This window comes from Triturus cristatus, chromosome 4_2, assembly GCF_964204655.1.
Source record: "Triturus cristatus chromosome 4_2, aTriCri1.1, whole genome shotgun sequence".
Lineage (NCBI taxonomy): Eukaryota > Metazoa > Chordata > Amphibia > Caudata > Salamandridae > Triturus > Triturus cristatus.
Genome location: NC_140586.1, coordinates 21,087,427 through 21,103,669, shown reverse-complemented (window position 1 = coordinate 21,103,669; position 16,243 = coordinate 21,087,427). Strand labels below are relative to the sequence as shown.

General features: G+C 42.1%; 1 protein-coding gene across 5 annotated transcripts in view; it reads right to left on the bottom strand.

Moving 5' to 3' along the window:
• The window catches only part of TROAP (trophinin associated protein), a 324,800-nt gene extending 316,502 nt beyond the window's left edge, over window positions 1–8,298 (bottom strand). For 3 of the 5 annotated variants that reach the window (XM_085600252.1, XM_085600254.1, XM_085600256.1), the window contains exon 1: window positions 8,161–8,271. The gene's annotated coding sequence lies outside the window, so the exon portion shown is untranslated. Of the gene's footprint in view, window positions 1–8,160 lie in introns of all 5 variants that reach the window. The other 2 variants (XM_085600253.1, XM_085600255.1) reach the window with 1 other exon arrangement.
• Between the last annotated feature and the right edge of the window lie 7,945 nt (window positions 8,299–16,243).

The following is a 16,243-nucleotide window of genomic DNA, read 5'->3' as shown; positions in this document are numbered from 1 at the left end:
CCCGTGTGGAAAAGCAATGCCGGCTCCCGCAGGAGGCGGGGAACCGGCGGGACCGTGGGGGGATTGGGGACCCCCCCACGGTCCCCAACGGAGAGAGACAGCCCCGGGGGATGGGGTCCCCGGGGCTACAAGTTGCCCGGGAGGGGGGGCACGCGTCCGCCTCCCCAAAATGTACATTTAACATTTTTTTTTTTTAAAAAGCCGACCCTGGGGGATGGGGTCCCCGGGGCCATAAATGGCCTAAGGAGGGGGGCCACATGGCCCCCTTCCCGAATTTTTTTATTTAAAAAAAAGAAATTAGGGGGCAGGCCCTAGGGGCATGCGGTCCCCAGGGCCAAAATATTAGAAAAAGGGGGGCCACACAGCCCCGCTTCTTAAACAAAAAGACCGGCATTGTGCCGGTGGCCACGCCCCTTCTTGTAGCACTCTGCAAACGCGCCCCCTGGCGTGTTTGCAGAGGGGGATCGAATTCCCCTTGAACACTGGGGGTCCCTGGGGGCCAACTAGCCCACCAGAAACCTCCAGTATGCGCCAGGGGGCTGCGTTGCAGAGAGGTGGTCCGAGGCCACGCCCCTTTATATACCTCTCTGCAACGCAGCTCTGTGGCGCTTACTGGAGGTAGCTGGTGGGCTAGTTGCCCCCAGGGACCCTCGGTATTCAAGGGGAGTTAATCCCCCAACTTAAAACGCACCACGGGGCGCGTTTGCACAGTGGTGAAGGGAGGGGGCGGGGCCTGAGTTCACATGTGTGCAAACACATCCTGTGGCGCGGTTCAAGTTGGGGAATTAATTACTTGTCAATCCTGAGGGTCCGTGGGGGCCAACTAGCCCACCAGGTACCTCCAGTAAGCGCCACGGAGCTGCGTTGCAGAGTGTTGTAAAAAAGGACGTGGCCTCCGAACACCTCTCTGCAATGCAGAACCCTGGCGCATACTGGAGGTACCTGGTGGGCTAGTTGGCCCCCAGGGACCCACAGGATTGAGTAGGAATTAATTCTCTAACTTAAAACGAGCCACAGGGGGTGTTTGCAGGCATGTCACCTCAGGCCACGCCCCCTTCCTTCACCACTGTGCAAACACACCCTGTGGCGCGTTTTAAGTTAGGGAATTAATTCTCTTTCAATACTGGGGGTCCCTGAGGGCCAAATAGCCCAACAGGTATCTCCAGTATGCAACATGGAGTTGCGTTGCAGACAGGTGTTCAGAGGCCATGCCCCTTTTTACACCTCTCTGCAACGCAGCTCTGTGGCGCTTACTGGCTGTACCTAGTGGGCTAGTTGGACTCTAGGGACCCTCGGGATTGAAGGGGAATAATTTCCCCAACTTAAAACGCGCCACAGGGCGTGTTTGCGCGCGTCACCTCAGGCCCCGCCCCCTTCCTTCACCATTGTACAAATATTTTTCTAAAATCAGCCGAACTACGAATTCCAATTTACTCACCTGTTATCAGGAGAGACCTCAGTGCTGCATCTTTGAGCCCAGTACTGATCATGAAAAGTAATTCTAACTGTACTTACCAGTAACTTGAATTTCCTTCCATAGGCTAACATTGATTTGTTTCACTTGGAAATTCTTTTAAGTGTGGAGTTTTGGAACTTTAAAATATTCCTCTAAAATCAGCCGAACTACGAATTCCGATTTACTCATCTGTTATCAGGAGAGACATCAGTGCTGCATCTTTGAGCCCAGTACTGATCCTGAAAAGTAATTCTAACCGTACTTACCAGTAACTTGTATTTCCGTCCATAGGAATCCATTGTCTGGTTTTCAACAGAAAAGTTTCTCTGTGTCAACTTTTAAAATACAATAATATTCCTTAAAAATCACTAGTGTAACCAAAACGCTTTTACTCAACTGCTTACAGGAGATGTCCCAGGACTGAATCCAGGACCCAGTCCTATGGTTAGAAAAGTAATCCATAAAGAAACTAATTGCATTTAACTAGAAATTCCCATTGAGCTCAATGTTGCATTGGGTTTGAAATTGTGTTGCCCATTGCAACCACTGTACTTAAAAGTCTATTGAATATTTGCAAAGTATTTAAACTAAAGTAATTCATTCAGAGAAAGTATATTTGGTAATGTAATGTATAATGTAATTTAAAAAATAAAATATCTAAAAATAAATACTTTTAAAAAATGTAGTAAATCAGTATCAAAAAATATAAAAATTAATACATTTAAAAATTGTCATTTACAAAACCTTTGAAATTCACTGAAAAAACCATAGGTTTCAGACATGTTATAGTTAGGAATTAGCATTTAAAAAACCTTAGAAATTCACTGAAAAAAACCAAAAGTTTCAGGGGCGTTATAGTTACCTGGACATTTCACTCGTACAAAACCATTGAAATACCCCCGTTATAGTTAGTTCAGCTAACTATAACTCGCGCGCCCGCAATGCACTGCTGATGACGTCACATATTACATCACTCATGACATGGTCAGTGACATCACGGATGACATCCCTGATGACATCATCCTTGTGATAGAGTGGCAGACCTCCTCTCACCCTAATGGAACCTTTGATACACACACTCAAAAATAGAAACTAACATTTTCTAAACAATGGTCATACCAATACCAGTTACAACAACCTATTCAGTAATTCTAAGATCCACATACACATCCACTCATACACCAACAGTCCTATATAGTCACTCATACATGTACTCACTCATCATATGTACTCATACACCTATACATCCTGTTACACACCGCCACTCATCCATAGAGTTACTCACACACGTAGTCACTCATGCTAATAAAGCATCAAACATCCATTTACTTGCATATACAGTTATACACACACCAGCACACTTACTTCTACAGAAAGTTATACATACTTACTCTTTAAAAAAGATAACTTAAAGAAACACATACTTATTCATACAGGAACTCTTCCAATCTCTATCTCTCACATATACTCACTTATATACGGCAATACTCACATATACTAGTTTAAAACATATGTAGTTACTTATAAAGACACTATTGAGACAGTCATTCACTCACTAACACACCCATACACCCATACAGTCCTGCACACATACTGTCTTCAACACATACAAACAGTGACGTACTCATTCATGCATCTATGCACTAAATAATACCCTCCACTGAACCACTCATAGTGATACTCGAAAAACCAAGTAATAACCCATATAGACACTCATGTAGCTACTCACCAACCCATGCAGTCACTTATACACAAAGTGAGAGACTGATACTTACAGATATTTACATACTTAAACATTACTCAGTAACCCATGTATTCACTAAGATACACTTAATCAGTCCGTTATACAATCAATTTTACAAAAAATAAAAAATCATCTATTTAGACACTTATATACCCATTTATTCTTCCATCGACCTTGAGATCTGCATATATAAAAAATATTTAATTTTCAGAAAGACGTGATCAGTGATGTCATCAGTGATGTCATTTGAGATGTCATGAGTGATGTCATGAGTGAAGTCATGAGTGAAGTCATGAGTGAAGTCATGAGTGAAGTCATGAGTGAAGTCATGAGTGAAGTCATGAGTGAAGTCATGAGTGAAGTCATGAGTGAAGTCATGAGTGAAGTCATGAGTGAAGTCATGAGTGAAGTCATGAGTGAAGTCATGAGTGAAGTCATGAGTGACGTCATGAGTGACGTCATGAGTGACGTCATGAGTGACGTCATGAGTGACGTCATGAGTGACGTCATGAGTGACGTCATGAGTGACGTCATGAGTGACGTCATGAGTGACGTCATGAGTGACGTCATGAGTGACGTCATGAGTGACGTCATGAGTGACGTCATGAGTGACGTCATGAGTGACGTCGTCAGTGACGTCGTCAGTGACGTAGTCAGTGACGTCGTGAGTGACGTCGTGAGTGACGTCATCAGTGACGTCATCAGTGACGTCATCAGTGACGTCATCAGTGACGTCATCAGTGACGTCATCAGTGACGTCATCAGTGACGTCATCAGTGACGTCATCAGTGACGTCATCAGTGACGTCACTGACCAAGTCATGAGTGATGTAATATGTGACGTCATCAGCAGTGAATTGCGGACGCGCGAGTTATAGTTAGCTGAACTAACAATAACGGGGGAATTTCAATGGTTTTGTACGAGGAAATGTCCAGCTAACTATAACGCCCCTGAAACCTATGGTTTTTTCAGTGAATTTCTAAGGTTTTTTAAATGCTAATTCCTAACTATAACATGTCTGAAACCTATGGTTTTTTCAGTGAATTTCGAAGGTTTTTTAATACGTTTCAGACATGTTATAGTTAGGAATTAGCTATGTTTTTTTCAGTGAATATATATATACATCCAAAGGTAGTTCTCTCAATGAAGCAGAAACAAGGGACGCAGTGGGGCTTCAAAAACCTTTAATCGTAGATTTGAGCATACCGCGTTTCGGCGAACTGCCTTACTCAGATGCCACCATCTATGCGTAGCCTCTCTGTGAGCTGTCATATATAGGCGCCTCCTTCCCCATTGGTGAAGCGCACACCTGACATGCTTTACCAGCCGGCTGACATCGGTAGTTCAGGTTGTAAAACTACCGGTCCCACAATGCAGCATAATAAAAGCAGAGTGTCCTGGCAAGTATAGATTTTCACATGCAGTTCAGGGAGAGGACTGGAGCACGAATTGGAGTAAAAGTCATTTGTCCCCTACTTTCCAGCTCACTTTTCCCACTGGGCACTGGAGATACACGGCGCCTGTACAGTGACTGCGCCATTCCATGAAGTCATGGACCTGCAAATGCCGGCTCATCCTCAGTTCCAGGGGTCAGGTGGCGGGTCACGACTATCCGCTACCACCGAAGAAACTCTCACTAATTGCCAATGTCTGACGTGACCGCTTGTAGAAAGGGTCCCTTTAAGCGTGCCACTGGCAAAACACGCGATATATATATATATATATATATATATATAAATAAAGACACAGTCCTGGCACTATGTTTGATTCAGCAAAACGTGCAGGAACGGACCACACAGGAAAAATGGTTTCTCTACGTGTAGTTTATTTCTCCCACAGCAGCATGACGCGTTTCGACCGGGTCACCCCGGTCTTGATCACATGACATGCCGAGACCAATAGTGCAAATAAATACTGTTTTCACAGAGGTAAAGTCTGCCCACTGATTTCATAGGGCTAAACAACAGACTATATGATACAAAGTTATTGGAAAACACACAATTTACACATAATTAAAACAGTGTAAAAGAAACGTTTCCTTTCAGAACAATAATTAATATGAATACGTACTGAACAGAAATAAAGATTGTATAATTAGTGATCACTTCTAAAATGCTAAATGCATATCTGAAATAGAGGGCAAGTGCCCGATTACTGTGAAACGCATGTGTTAACCAACTATAATTCTGTATGTCTGTGAATGTACTTCATATGCATAGTGCAATACCCTGTGTAATGAAAAATAGTGCATGATGAACCACAAGTGATGCATAAGCAATTTTTACCTTAAAAAAATCACTTAAAAAATAATAATTTTACTGGATGGACTTGGACGCTGAAACCTCAGATATGCCATCAATATAGAGATACATAATGATATAAAGTGCTTGTGCAAAAAAAGCTTACTAGTGCAGAAAAATGCTGGTGCAAAAAGATGCCAATACCAAAAAATACTCTCTCTAAATAGAAATTGGAGGAAAAATTATATGTATATAATAAATATACAAAAACATTAATAAATATATACAAACATATGTGCAAAAAACAATCAAATATATCAGCCATGAATCCTAAAACATGAGATGAAGAAAAATTATTAATTCAAAAAACCATATATATTCTCTATATTCTACTCACTGAAATGGATTAAGTGTATAAAATAATTCATCTTATTCCACTAGCAGCAAGGAACCAAAACATCATAGATTCCACTACCCCACAGACACCGAATAGTATAAATATATACAAGTATAAATAAATAAATATACAAATATATAAAAAAGTGAAAAATCCTATTTCATAGCAGCAATAATGATAAATCAAAGGAAATTGTATAAATCTTCCCCAGTGTTCAGGCCATTTGGTATTTTAGTATCTAACTGCAGAATATAGTGACTCTCCAATTGGCACAATTTCTTTTCTCTATTGCCTCCCCTTATTGAACGCGGGACTGCATCAATTACAAAGTAACTGAGATCTTTTAAATTGTTTTGATGCACCAATTTAAAGTGGAGTGCAACTTGATATATAGGGTCGGAATTCACAATCGTACGCAAATGCTGCAGGATACGGTTAGAGACTTGTAGTTTTGTACTGCCTATATACTGTAAATGACAAGTACATTCTAATACATAAATAGCGTGATCTGTTTTACATGTGAATAGGCCTTTAATTTTACATGGAATGGGGGGAATGGCGTCAAAAAAATCCTGTTTGTTCACCCCAAATTTACAAGCCCTGCAGGAACTACACTTGTAGAAACCTGTTCTGTTAGAAAGCCAATGTCTAGTTTCTACTACTTCAGGACTAGTTTTAACCAAGGCATCTCTCATGGATGGTGCCCTTCTGAAAGCAATAGCAGGCAATAAATCTAACTCTAGAGCCAATGTAATATCTGATTTTAAAATAGACCAATTTTTGTTTAGAATCTTTCTTATCTATTTTTCTTGACAGCTAAAAGTAGTTATAAGCCTGACGACTGGTATTTTAATTTCCAATTTGTTGGTGTTTTCTAATGTCGACTGGTATTTTAATTTCCAATTTGTTGGTGTTTTCTAATGTTGTACACTCAATGTCAGATGACTAAGGATTCGCCTTCTATATTGGTAATTCTATTGATAGCATTCCGTAGGTCATTGGTTCTATACCCTCGAGCCTTAAATCTTTGTTTAGAGTCATTCAGACAGTTAGATAAATCAACTTCATTGCTGCAAATCCTTTTGATTCGTAAAAACTCCCCATAGGGGATGCTTTTAATAAGGTGTCTTGGGTGGGTGCTGCTAGCATGGAGTATTGAATTTCCTGCGGTAATTTTCCTGTGTAATTTGGTATGTATAGAGTTGTCTTTAATGTAAATTTCCACATCTAAAAATTCAATTTTGATTGCTAATAGTAGCAGTGAATTCAAGGTTTAGATTGTTGTTATTAATTTCATTTACAAAGATTTGAGCTGATTCTTTAGAGCCCTGCCAAATTACAAAGACGTCATCTATGTAACGCCACCATTTAATAACGTGAAGTGCAATTGTATCTTTGCGTGTGTGCCCGAGGACATGTTCCTCCCACCAGCCCACATGCAAACACGCGTAGCTGGGAGAAAAACATGTGTATATATATATATATATATATATATATATAAATAAATGGCATAGCTGCCCCAAGAGAACCCCATGGCCCAGGTTCACAATACTATCCTACTCTTCACTCAACTAGTCACTTTCATGTGTTGGTGCCGAACTAAATAAATGCAAAATGGACCACAAAAATTGCATTTCATTTCCCTTTTGCGATCAACACAACAACGCCAAACATATTACAGTCCATTGCCTTTTGCTCTAGGCACTGCCAAATTACTTCTGCCCGCGATTGGTAGGTACAACTGTCTTTTTTATACATGTCCTACTGTAACGTTTCCAAAACAAAATTGTTATACCCTGTGTATTTCACTACGCATATTCCCTGGTATTCTGGTCCTTGCTGCTCAGCCAGTATGAATGTGCTGTGTGGAATGCTTGGGTGCCTGAGAGGTTGAGTGTGTCAGTTGGAGTATGGGCTGAGCAGCAGGGAGGCTGCTTCTGGGTGGGCTAGCCTAAGGGCTTAGCTATGAATATACTTCTCTGCAACTATTGTGAATAAATCTTCATCTATAACTTTCACCTCGCCTACCGGACGTTTTATTATAACGCAAATGCTACACCTACTGCTCTGTGTCAACTATGTGTTGATTAACGATTTCAGGAGTCCAACCCTTATACACAATCATCCTGCGCGCTTAAGTACCAAGAGACTGTCGTTACCTCGACCCCCATATTGGTGTCTAAGGGTCCAACGCAAGACCCTTTGAGTAGTTTTAGTGTGCGTGATTTACAGCGTACAAATTACACACTGATTTGAACAGGCAATTTTGCAAATTGGGTTTCTAATCACGATATACTTAAAACGCCGAGTCCCCACTACTCACCCCTTCTGGTCCCGGTCCTCCAATTCGTAAAATAGCAGACTCCCGTTATTGGCTAAGACTTCGGGCGTGACGTAACATTGAAGTGACCAGCCTCTACCAATCATTCTCCTAGATTGGAAACCCTAGGAGCAATCAGAAGGCGTTAATTCTATGCCCAGCTCCCATTGGCACCAGTTTATCGAACTACAGCCAATGAACACATTCGTAGGCAGGAGGTGTGGGCTCTCGCGATATCAGAACCGTAGGTATGGTGACGCAAATACAGCTTTCGTGAAAGTAGCCAGTTGATTCGTTAGGAAAGAAGGAATAAATAACTTCGAGTTTTCTTTGGAAACAAGTGACGGCTATATTGAGATGGGCTAATTTCACTTTCTAAAGTAGCGGAGAATGAATAAAGCTGCTTAAAGCGTTCTGTAATTAAGTAAAATATTTAGTAATATAAAGGTCCACATGCAGCCGGGAGAGTATGTGGTCCATCGGCTGCGCTGCCGCCTCTAGTGCAGGAAACCAGGGTTCGAGGTCGCGTCCACATCCTGCGATTCTGGGCAAATCATTTAATCTCCCCGTTCCTGAATGTGTAATGTAAATACGGTGCTATGTAAAGCGCTCCAATACCTTCGGGTCGAGTTCGCGCTATATAAATATGCAACTAAAAATAGGAAGCGTGGCTGTCAGGGTAGCAGCTGTTCAGGGAATGACAAGAACTCCATGACGTCAGCTAAATACAGGACAAGCATTCCATGTTAGGTCACAATGGGACTAGCAAGTATGCGGGGAAAGGGTGAAAGGCAACTATACAAACGGTGATAACTTTATACATAATATGTGAAAGTACAATTATGAACGTACAACACTTTCGTAAGATCGTAGGGAAAATAGAGCAGCCAGCCTTCCAGTCATGCGCACATCCCTCATTTTCGTCCCAGCGATTCCTTTTGAGGTGTTCCCATCACACGGCAGGAGGAAAGAAATCTTTAAGTATATTACTAGTTGACCCTGGCCTCCCATGAGCACTTTAAGGGCTGGCGCACCCAGCAGTATTCCTATGATTTTAATTATCCTGCTCATTTGGTTCTCGAGCTGTGAATACTGGCACGCATGTAATATGCAGTGGGTCATCATCTTTTACCTTTCTCTTAGCTCAGAGAGCCGTCGTTCTGAAGAGGATTTTGAAAGTCAAAAGTAATACAATTACTTTTAACACTATATTTGCCATGCAGTTGACTTTTGCTTTTACTTCCAGACTTCAGAGCAGATTCGTGTACCTCAGAAAGAGATGGAAGTCCCTATTTCTGAGCAAAATTAAATCCACTGACAACATTATTTTGTATGCAACTCTGCAAAGAACTTGTAATAATAGGGAATTTCTTGTTGAGTTGTCTGGTACAGTGATACTTAACCTGTGTTCCAGGGACCCCTCAGGGCTCGACACTACTTAGAAAATCAAGTAATATTATCCTAGTAAAAAAGTGTTACCAGATACATAAGCAAAACATAAAACTGAAAACTTTAAACATTCTGCAAATGTGAAGGAATTTGAAATTGGAGGCAGAAAAATAAATTGGTATCCTCAGATTGGTTAGTGGAAGCAGTGCAAGTGCATCAGATAGAATATAGTATAGACTATGGGTGGCCTCAACTGAATTTAGAAAAGTTTCAAAACTCCAATTAAAATTTAACTTTTGATTTGTTTATACTTATCAATTATTTAAAATAGTTCATCATTTGTATATGTGTTTCATAAATGCTTGTTTCTGTGTTTTTAGCAGTTAACAGTCCAAATATCTGGGGGTGATCATGCAAAAAGAGGCATTTCCTTACATCTTGACTTCGCCATTCCATCACAAAGTCTGCAATTATTTTAACAGTTCAGTCTCCACTTCAGAAGGAAGCCATAATTCCAGTTCCACAGCAGAAGCAAGGGATTTAAATCTACTCTGTCATCTTCATTGTTCCCAAGACCACAGTAGGTTTCAGATTAACAATCAGTATGAGAGGTGTTAAAAATGGATTTAAACTCTAGAAAAATTATGTACTTTAATTTTGGAAGAAGCCTTTATGCTCATGATAGACCTTATGGATGCATACTTTCATATTCCTGTTGCTGTATGCTATCAGATATTTCTGAGGTACTGTCTATTAGGGAAATGTTATCAGTACCAGGTATTGCCCTTTAGAATCAGATCTTCTTCAAAGTTGTTCATTGAGATCATTGCTATTTTGATTTTCCGGTTACATATTCAAGTTGGTACGTCTTCCTTTACCAGGACGACTAGCTACTTCATGCTTCATCAAAGGAAGCCATCGCTAGAAGTTTTTCAAGCTGTTCAAAGATGTCTGGTTAGTCATGAGTTCCTTCTCAGTCTTCCGAAATATGAGCTGATTCCTTGTCAGGAAAGAAGTTAATCAGAGACCTCTTCAGAACAGACTTGAGTATGGTGTCCCTTATAGTAGAGAGAGCAGGAACACTAAGACTGTTCTTTTCCTCTTTCTTATCTCATACTCCATGTCAGGTTCCACTAACCTTGTGTGTATGATCTAATGGAAGGGATGCTATTTTCCATCTCTCACCACAATCACCACAGACCACACATATAAAAAAGAGAGTGCAAGAAAATGAGAAAGGGGAATATGATAAAAGAGAAAATGGAGACACCAGACTCCACCACTGCTGCTTCGTCACTTGGCAAGTCAGTGAGTGCTGCAGAAATTAGTGAAACCCTATAAAACAAAAAATATTGATTAACAAGAAAATGTGTTTGATCGTTTATTGAAAGGGAGTAGATCAGCATCTTTGAGTATGCTTTAGCTGGACTAAATCATCAAAATCAAATCAACTAATTGATCCATTGATCACGTGGGAGGAGTATCTTAATGTTTAGGTTTATGATGTGTAGTGATAAAGGTATAGAAGTGTAAATAATTTTCTCTCTATAGGTTATAAGGTATTGCTTTCATGTCAGCGCTTGGGACACTCATCTCTCCTGTAAGTGCAGACCAGTGAGAAGCGAAGTGTGAATGTTGGTGTTATGGGCCCCACCAATGATTGTAGGAGTGAATGTGTTAATGTGATTTTTGGTCTGTGACGAAGGGAGGATATTAGGTACGGGGTTTTGTCCTGATTCCCGTTACCCAGGTTTCCGCGCTGCATCAGTTTTACTGGTAGCAAGATGATGGTTATTATTGTTTTGGTTTGGTGATTATTGCTTGTACATTGCTTATTGATTATTGATTGATGTATTAACACTCTATGTGGAGTCGCGTCAGGTTCTATGTTGTTTGCACGACTTCTGGGAGGTAGGAAGTCGGAAGTTTGTGACAGTTCCATAGTAGAGCAGAGGTAAGCGCTGCACTCGGGAAAGACGGAATTGTTGTTGCCCTGTAGGTACACAGGGGAAACGTGTAACGATTGAAGTTGCACGACGCATTGTCTGGGTTTGATTTGGTAACATCGTCGTGTGTTGCCATTAGGGATATTTTCTGTATGAAAGAAGTGTATGGTAGCGATGGTCACCTGTGAAATTTTGGTCTTAGGTACCAGGAGTCCAGAAGGTGCTCTGATAACGCTTATCACTGGAAAGGTAATAGCTGTTCCCTAAGCTTGCTAGAAGGATAAAGTAGAGGGAAGTGCTACTTTATTAACGTGTGTTATAATTCTGTAGTAGGACAGACTGTTCGCTGTTCTCGGGAAAGACAGAATTTTGTGTGAATGTACTACATTTTTCCGTGTGAAAGTGTGTGAATGAAAAGGCATTCAGGTTAATTGTGAAACTCTGGTTTTATTTCTCAGGAGCATTGGGTCTCCAACTAGGTGTCTTAATTCTGGAGAAACGGTTAGCTGATGCTTGTTAGAAGGGTAAGGTCGAGGAATGTGCTACTTTATCAACGGAAGTAACGATTCCGTAGTAGGGCAGAGGAAAGCGCTGCTCTCGGGAAAGACGGGATTCTTGTGAGAAAGGTCATTGACTGTTCTTCGGTTAGCGAAGCGGACAATGGTGGTGTGTTTATGTCGTTACTAACTGTTAGAAAACCCCGGGCAACCGAGGTTAGCAGTCACCCGGTCTTTCCCAACACAAGGGGTAGCTTGGCTCGAGCGGTCGGGGGTCAGGCACCGTGTTAAGAGTACGTCACACCCTCACAATAACCATGCGTTCATCCGTTCCAAAAACGACTCTACACCGTAAAAATTTATGAAAGAATCTCTTTGTGTTTATCTTAATTTTCTCTTAGTTGCAGGATTATGACACAAATACAATACAAAAGAATTTTCTTCAGAAATAGCAGGTCAATTAAATAATAACACTTTACAGGTGCAATAAATAGGATTAGGTCATAAATACACAAGGGATAAATAGAGGTGCAATAAATACATAGGGCAAATAAATACTGTCAGACAATAAATACAAGGCAGTAATAAATACAGTCAGACAATAAATAACACTCCTTCAATGAATAATATAAGCAGACAAACAATTGCAAATCAGATCACATTTATGAGGTAGATTGATTTTACCATGCCCAAGTACAGCTTGTGGTCACTGGGGTGGCCTGGGGATGTCCCACCTAGAGTGGTCAAGGCTGGGGCCTAAGCTGAGGTAGAATGTGGGAAACCTAAGGTTCTGGCTCACCAACTACACAGTCCCTCACACAAGTTCCTGCACCAGTCTCAATTTACCCCCCCTAGCACTCTCAGGTTGGTCCTAACACCCCTCTAGCCCCTAGAATGGTCTTTTAGGGCTCCACAGGGCCTCAGATGCCCTTTCTACCACTTACTGCCCTTTTCTCGTTGTTCGGCTCCGCTCGGCTCCGAGTCGACGCCGTGTGACGGTTCCGGTTCGATGTCGCGTCGATCTGTTCCACTTGACGCCGTGTCGATGCCGTCTGGCGGTTCCGGTTCGATGTCGCTGGGCGGCCTCGGTTCGACGTCGCGTCGATCTGCTTTACCTGACGCCGGGTCGGTGCCGTGAGGCGGCTCCGGATCGATGTCGCTGGGCGGCCTTGGCTCGACGTCGTGTTCCGGCGTCACAGGGTCACGGTTCCCCCGCTTCTGGGCGACTCCGGAGTGCGACCTCCACCCCCGACCTCCTGCGCGCTTTACTTCAGCTTCCGGCGACTCAGGAGGGCGGACTTCACTCCCCCGTCGACGCCTCACCTCGATCTCAGGTGACTTCTACCCGACCTCCGGTGTCTCTCCACGACCTCCGTCGGCGCCCTCACTCGACCTCTAGCGGCTCCGGGTACGACGTCTGCCTTCTGTCAGCGCCGCTTCTCCACCTCGGGCTCCAGGTCTCCAGGCTTCTCGACGTCGGGTCTCCAGGAGGATTCCACCAAACAGGTCAGGAACTTGCTGTTCTTCTCTTTTAAGGCCTGTTCCGGCTGTTCAGGTCCTTAAGATGGTTTTCTGGTCTTTATCCCACACAGGGCACTAGGCTGGGCTCGGTCAGTAGGGACTAGCATCAAGGGTGGGTTTCTGGACCCCACTCCAAGCACTGGTTTCCACCCCTGCTGCCTCACTCCTTCCTCCTTCTGTTTCTCTGTCCTCTCCCTTCACTAGTCAGGTGCCAACTGCCAATTCCAACTGCCAACTCCGAGCTGGTTTCCCAACATTCTAAACCTGCCTCACACTGTCACAGGGTTCTAGAATGTTCTGGAAGGTACTAGTAGGTTCCAGTGATGTCACAGGTGACAATGGGTGGCCACCATTTTGTGTTTCAGGCCCTCAGACAGAAGTTCCAGGGGTAGGGAAAATGGCTCCCTGACCCTGCATCAACACTAAAAAGTCTGGTGGTTCCCAAAAAGGAAAAATACTAACAGGGTTTGAGGCAACAGTGGGACAAAATAAATAATGATGAGGAGGGACCACCCAAAGGGCTGACAGGTCTAACACTAACAGATTTGTGAATTGGAAGAACGTAAAAAGCTTACCGAGAGAATTTTTGTAAAGGAGGGGTCAACAGGAGCTGCGGCAGCGGCTGCTGACGTCCGAAAGACCGCGCTGGGATTGGCCAGTCAGCTAGAGACGTAGACGCTCCTGATTGGTGCGTTAGTGTACGCCGCGCTAGGAGTGGAGAATTACAGGGTGACGAAGACGCTCCGGATTGGTGCGTTAGTGTGAGTCGCGCTGGGATTGGAGAATTGCAGAAGTGACGTAGTCGCTCCAGATTGGTGTGTTAGTGTGAGTCGCGCTACGATTGGTTAAAATAACAGAACAGTCGTAAGGAGAAGACTAGCAATACACGAAAGACGAAATAATGTTTTACGATCCACCTGAAAAGGAGAAAAAGTCCTGGTTTGGGAAAATCAAGAAATGGCTTGAAAAGGACAAACCGATTGTGACTAGGGAAGGACAGTTGCTTCCCCCGCCGAAATCGCCTGCATCCTTTATGGTTGCGAAATACGGATATCATACTTGTATTTGGTTAGACAATTGGGTAAAATACACTAAGAATGACAGAGTTTTGGCATTTCCAGAGCAAGGTTCATTTAATGTAGCGGTTTTGAGAAATTTGAGAGAAAGAATGATGAAGCTAGAACCGAGACCTAGACCGACACAGTTTGAAGCATTGACCAAATGGAAAGATGAAATGCATGACAGAGAGAGACAGAGGAGTGGCGGAAGGTATAAGTACATGTTTGGTAGATATGGGCATGACACTCATGATGAGAGAATGAGAAGGTGGCGGAATGCGAGTATGACTGAAGGTCTGTTTCCTGTAAGAACTGCTGAAGAAGTTGGAGGTAGAAAATGTACGGAAAAAAGACATACTATAGACTCAAGAGGGTATGGAGCGAATGAATCGGAGGATGATATTCTTGATGACATGTTTTATAAAAATCCACCTTCGTATCAATCAGAATCTGAAATGTTGACACCAAGTGCCCCAATGAGAGAAACTTTGCGAATCATTAAGACTGAACCAGTTCCCCAAGAATTAGGGAAAAATAATGCCATCAGAGAGATAGAGAGAAAATCAGATGATAAAATGAGTGGTGAAAATTCGGAAGAATTAGCAAAAACAACTTTAGAATTAACTGAAAAGATAAGAGAATTGACTAAAAATTTAGAAGCTGTAACTGTTCCAGTGACTATAGGCCCTGTGATGCCTATCTTTGATAAACAGAAAGATAGTGAACATTGTTTAACAGTTCCTTATAATAGCAATAAACAGATCGAGAAGCCAAAGCAGAGCTTAAATGAAAATCCATGGAGACAGACAATGAGTATGATCGAACCAAATGTTTCGAGTAACCCATTTATAGGTCCAAATGTAGCAGAAAAACATACAATGACAATGGAATCAGTATTAGAGACACAAAGGGACTCAGAACGAAGTAATGTAGAGAAACCAGTAGGTCCATCTTCAGAAGAATTGAGTGAATGGTTGAGGAGCTTGCAGAGAAAAGACAAAGAATCCCAATCAATAGATGTGGCCAAATTACGAATGGTACTGGAAGAGTTAATAGTAGGAACTATCCCTACTGAGAAATAAAAAACTTATCAGGATGAGGAGTTACTATTTTTGTGCAAAAGTGTAACATGGAGAGCGAAAAATCTGCATGAAAGACTAGAAGAAGTAGCAAATGAAATGGGTATAAATATTGAAAAGGTGAAGGCTTTACAAAAACCATATAGAATAGATTTTACTGAAAAAGATATTGAAAACTTGAACACCACAGGACGGATAAGTCAGATTAAGGAGATAATTATTTTGTTGAGAAAATGGGGAGATGTAGATAAATGGAGAAGCAGGTGGTACCGAAAACGAGATGATGCCTCAGATAAAACATTTGCAGCATTCCCGGTGAGAGAAAAGGAAAAGGTAGTAACAGAATGCCCCATGAGAGAAATTCCAGGAGGAGGATATGTACATGTTCCATGGACTAGACAAGATATTTTGTCATTTACAAATGATTTCCCTCGACTACGCAAAAAGCCTGTCGAGTGGTATAGGCAAGTGGACAGATTTGTGAAGTTATCTAAAGTATTATGGATTGATCTGAATAGCCTATTTGACATAATAGTACCAGCAGATTTATGAACAGAGTGTAAGCTTATGATAAATTGGCCAACACAGGAATACCT